Genomic DNA, 5,382 nt, shown 5'->3' on the forward strand with positions numbered 1-5,382 from the left:
CAAAACTGCTTCAGTTGAAAGATAAAGTGAGGCAAGAATGCCAGGAAACAGAACCTTTGTTTTTACCACAGTGCCCAATTAATAAGCAAGCACTGGGACTTGAAAAGCGGGGTGTGGGATCAGGATTGGAGAGGTTTGAGAGACTATGTTCCCTCAAATCCCTGGGTTTAGGGCCAGGATCTGGATGTTGGTGCCATTTTCTTACCAGTGTCGACATCATGTCGCTGTGATGGCAATACTTGTTGAATCTGCGTCAAAAGCAATCTCATTTGGTGTTTTGGCTCATGAGATGGTGACAGGTCTTGGGCAAAATACTTTGGCCAGGTGATGGCAAAAGTAAATATTCCCAGTGGTCAGATAGAGGTACAGGGACTGTGGGATTCAGTTAGACAGACATGAGCAGAGGAAGGACAATGGGCCAGGTCACCAGAGTGGAAAGAGGGCAACCCCCACGGCCACCCCCACACTCCCCAGCGAAGGACAAATATAGGGTGGGACCTCAGGGTGACCTTTCCTCTCCTAGCATATTGCTGGTCTTGTGGTTTGGACCCTCTGATGGTTCCTCCCTAGAAATAACATCTAGGCCTCAGTTGTATTTCAGCTCCAGGCCCAGAAAAATCTCAGGACCAGTTGCGTTGAATAATGATCCCTTCCCTGGCACTGACCGATCAATCAGTGAAGACCACAGCCCTGAAAGGACACACCTGGAAAGGTGCTGAGTAGTCAATTGAGATCGTACCCTGGGACCTCCCCTAAAATCTCCACCCTAAAAACTCTTAGGATGGAGGACCCATGTGCCCGCCCTCCTGGGAACTGGCCCTTGACATTGCCTTCCCCTAACTGGTCCACCAGGCGAGTCACCTTTACCTTCCTCACTCCGAAGTTCCTAGGGCCCTTCTATAACTTGTTTCCTAAGCCCATTTATTCTACAGATTACTTCTTCTACCTCTATAATGTAAAAATAAATCTTTTAAAATATGTTTTTATGATTTTTAGATAGAGAAGAAAAGAGTGGGAGAGAGAGACACATCAGTCAACTGCCTCATGTATGCCCCCTACTGAGGATCAAGCCAGCAACCCAGGCATGTGCCCTGACCAGGAATCATCCCAGGACCTCTCGGTCCATGGGACAATGCTCAGTCACTGAGCCACACCAGTCATGGCTCAAATTACCTCTGTAATTTTATAAATAAATGTCCTCTTATAGTTTGAGTCTTGGCTCTGAACGCTTTCTTAGCCAGAACTGGAGTACTGAGGTTGCTGAATCCAGGTCCAGTCTGACCCCACTGTCTAACATCCAGTGTTGTTCCTGCTGCCTACAATAGGACTCTCACCTTCTTATGGATAGTGAACATGCATCTTTCATCTTTATGTACCTAGCAAACAGCACAATGGCTGGCACTTACTTTACTAATAAATAAATGTTAAGTTGATCTAACTCGTCTCGTATAAACTCTGTTACAGTAGTTGGTTAGCATGAAGCGTTGGTTATATTGATCAAGTTTATAAATATCTCCCCTTGGAAAAGGGGTATGTCTTTACATTTGCACTTGATATGTACTATGCCATCTGGAGAGCAACAAAGGTCAGATCTGCTTAAATATTCAAATTAAAATTTGAGTCCCACCCTAGCTGGTCCCACCCTAGCTGGTTTTGCTCAGTGGATAGAGTGTCAGGACTGAAGGGTCCCACATTTGATTCCTGGTCAGGGCACATACCCAGGTTGTGGGCTTGATCCCCAGTAGGGGTGTGCGGGAAGCAGCCAATCAATGATTCTCTCTTATCTCTATCTCTCCCTTTCTCTCAGAAATCAATAAAAATATATTTTTTAAAAAATGACTCTAAGCCCTAACTGGTTTAGCTCAGTGGATAGAACTTCGACCTGCAGACTGAAGGGTCCCAGGTTCGATTTAGGCCAAGGGCATGTACCTTGGTTGCTGGCATATCCCCAGTAGAGGGTGTGCAGGAGGCAGCTGATCAATTTTTCTCTCTCATTGATGTTTCTAACTCTCTATCTCTCTCCCTTCCTCTCTGTAAAAAATCAATAAAATATATTTTCTAAAAATGACTTTAAGTCCCTATTACATTATTACACATTACTCCTACCTCTTCCATCCAGAGGGTTACTCTTGTTCTTGACTCCTTCCCAGAATAAGAACTCAGATGCAGCCCCCTGGAGCTGAAGTATGTTATAACCACTGCTTCATATTTACAACTAAAACTCAACCTTGGCATTAGAGGAGGAAAGGAAGTATATCTATATTTGGGAGTATATAGTTATGATTTCTTTCATAGTGTAAAAATAACCCATACCAAGTAGGTGAATCCAGCTTGCACCCATTCTTTGTTGCCCTTCTTATGTGTGTGAGGCTGAGGTTTTATTGGAAGTCACTCTTCAAGTGAAAGCAGAACCACCTACAAAACAGCTTTCATTCATTTGCTCACCAGAAAGGAAAAATGGTATATTAATATTCCATGTATAAAATCATAACAGTGATTGCTACAAAGAAAAGTCTTGTTGGTCTTGGCATCATGTTAATAATTATGGGATATTCTTATTTGTACTATAGTCTGTTTTTAAAAACTTGATTACAGCTTTAATGAAAGAAATTTGCCACTCATGCTCTTCATATATCTGAGGCATGTAAGAAAGTGGTCACAATATGGTCAAGTTGTCTGCCATCAATGGAAGCACAGCCAAAGGTCAATGCCGGAGTTCCTTCACTGGAGTAAGTTCTGCACAAATCATGATGTGGTACAAAGCATCTCCATTTATCTGTGATGTAACCTCCACTGAAACAGACACAGTGGTGAAATGTTGCTTTTATTTTTTAGAGAAAAACAGATTATTTAGTAACCAGGAATTTAAAAAAGGAATTCTTAATTCCTTTTCTCTCTTCTGGTGACTGAACTGTGATAATCAAATGGATAGCAACATTCAAGAATTCCCTTGTAGTCCTTGATCTTTTGCAGAAATGCTAAGATGCCTGAGCTATGTGGTTTATAATTATTAGATAGAAGTGCCAGCTGTTGTGCTTTCCAGTGTATCGGTGGTTGCTACATTTTCCTTCTTGTCTTTGGGTTTTATGACAGGAAACAGAAGTGCTTCTTTGATGTTATCGGTGTCTGTGAGAAACATAATGGCTTGGTGGATGCCCATGCCCCAGCCAGCTCGGGGGCAGGGAAGTGGGGGCAGTCCATAGTTCATGGCAGTGCGGAAGTCTTCATCTATGAACATGACCTCATCATCTCCAGCCGTCTCGGCCTTGGCCTGCTCTTCAAAAAGCTGCCACTGCCTCATGGAGTCAGTCACTCAGCTGGGTGTAGGCATTACATATTTCCTTCTTCATGACAAACAGCTCAAAGCCTCAGTCAGACCTTCTAGAGCCCATTCATTCTCTGCAATGGTCACAGTTGAATGTAGGATTGATGCATGTCATTTACAGGAAGTCCCCAACACGTTTATCAAGTAGCCTGGCTGTGGTCCAAGGTGGAGGCATTTAACAGCTTTTGTCACATATGTATCAGTAAGAATTTTCTTCTATTTTGAAGAGGTTCATTCCATTTTGAAGAGGATGGTAGGTAACCTTGTAACTGCCCGTAATGTTCCTTACCATCCCTGAGATCATCTCCACGATTTCCAGGATATCTTGATAGTCTGTGTAAGCCATGTAGAACTCACAGGTGGCGAACTCAGGATTATGAGTCAAATGATTCCTTCATTCTGGAAGTGGTGTCCAAATTTGTGAACTTGTCCATGCCATCAACCACCAACATCTTATGGTAGAGTTCTGGAGCAATTCTCACTTATACTGATTCATGTCCTATTCATTGTGGTAGGTGATTAAAGGTTTGGCTACAGCTTCCTCTGGGATGAAAGAAATACATATGCTTTTCACCCATAATCTATTGGCCAGAACTCAGTCACATGCTCCTAATTTATTTGCAAAGGCAGCTGGAATATGTGGTATTCCTCTGTTCCCAGGAGGAAGAAATGGAATGGATGAGCATCTGGCCGATTTCTGCCAAATCTCATATTCATTTTCGGGCTTTTCTTTCTCTTGTTTTTAAATCTGTTTTGAAACACTTTAGTCCCTGGGATTTCTGGGGACAAGAACGTTCACCAGTTATACAAATATAAAGTAAAATTATTATATTAATATAATTTGTCATGAAAAAATGCAAAATGTCGAGGTACTTTTAAATCACATTTCTGTAAATAATGACATTTTTATACACTCAGAATAAGTATTTCCATTAATAGAATCATTCAGTGAGGTGACTGTATCCTCCTCTCCCAGAGCAGCTCTGATTTTAATTGTTTAAGTATTGGGGTTCCAAGTAAGATTTTTTCCATATGAGAATTTCCCTTCTGGAAAAAAGGTTTGAGAGGTACTGAATCTGGACAGGCTGCTGCTCCCTGGACTCTGGTCACATATGGATCAGAATCCTTCTCCATTCAGATCCAGGAGCCAAAAAAGGATCTTTTCACAAATGCAAAGAAGGGGGGATCAGAGACCTGTCAGACAGAAGAGGCAGTTTCCAAAACATTCCTATTCTTCCTGCTTTTGAGTTCTGAGTCAGCAAAGTACGAGCTTCAGCAGCTCTGAAACACTGTCCTCCACGGAGTTTTGGAAAACGAATCAGCTTCCACTGGTGGACGCTTGCATTTCCACACTTGCATTTTAGGAAGCTTCACACCCAGACCTTTTGGCTTTGAGGTTTGCTCCCTTTAGACCCATTCTGCAGAGGCCTGCACTCTGATCACAGCCAGGAATTTCTTCAGCTCCAGGGATTTGTTTGGTTTTGTGTCATTTTGTTCCATTCTATCCCTTCCATATGACTCAGATGTTTCAATACCAACTCATGGTTGTTTTAAGAAGAAGAAATAAAAAAGCAGCAAAACAGCACCTCTCTTTAAAACAGGAAAACATGCTGGTTTGAATTTCCTGTCAGATTTGGGGCAGGTTAGTTGGCAGCTGGTGATTTGGACACATTTCAGGATTCAGACTAAATTTCACAGAGCTTCATTGCCTCCCTAGGACCCCCGGTACAGAACAGGAAGATGCCAGGCTTACCTTAGTAACCACACTTTTCATTAGCTGCCCGTCTGGGGCACATCACAAATGCTCTCTCTTCATTGTCTCGTGGCTTTTTACTCCATCTGCGCTTTTGGAAAGGGACTCTGAGTCATCAGCAGCATTTTACAATGGCGGGGGTGGGGGGTGGGAAATGCGACTTAGCAAGAAAGAGCCTGATGTCATTTCAGTCCCCTGGCAGGGCAGCCACGCCTTTTTGTAGTTATTGTTACCTCAATGAGTTTTTCATTGTGGAATACTTCCCAATATACAGAAAAGTTACAACGGTGGTGCAGAGTTCCTG

The 5,382-nt window shown here is 42.7% G+C and overlaps 1 pseudogene; it reads right to left on the reverse strand.

Annotated features, from left to right (window-relative positions):
- Positions 1–3,010: 3,010 nt before the first annotated feature.
- On the reverse strand, positions 3,011–3,671 carry LOC102766695 (annotated as a pseudogene).
- Between the last annotated feature and the right edge of the window lie 1,711 nt (positions 3,672–5,382).

The sequence above is a fragment of the Myotis davidii genome, unplaced genomic scaffold, assembly GCF_000327345.1.
Source record: "Myotis davidii unplaced genomic scaffold, ASM32734v1 scaffold151, whole genome shotgun sequence".
Lineage (NCBI taxonomy): Eukaryota > Metazoa > Chordata > Mammalia > Chiroptera > Vespertilionidae > Myotis > Myotis davidii.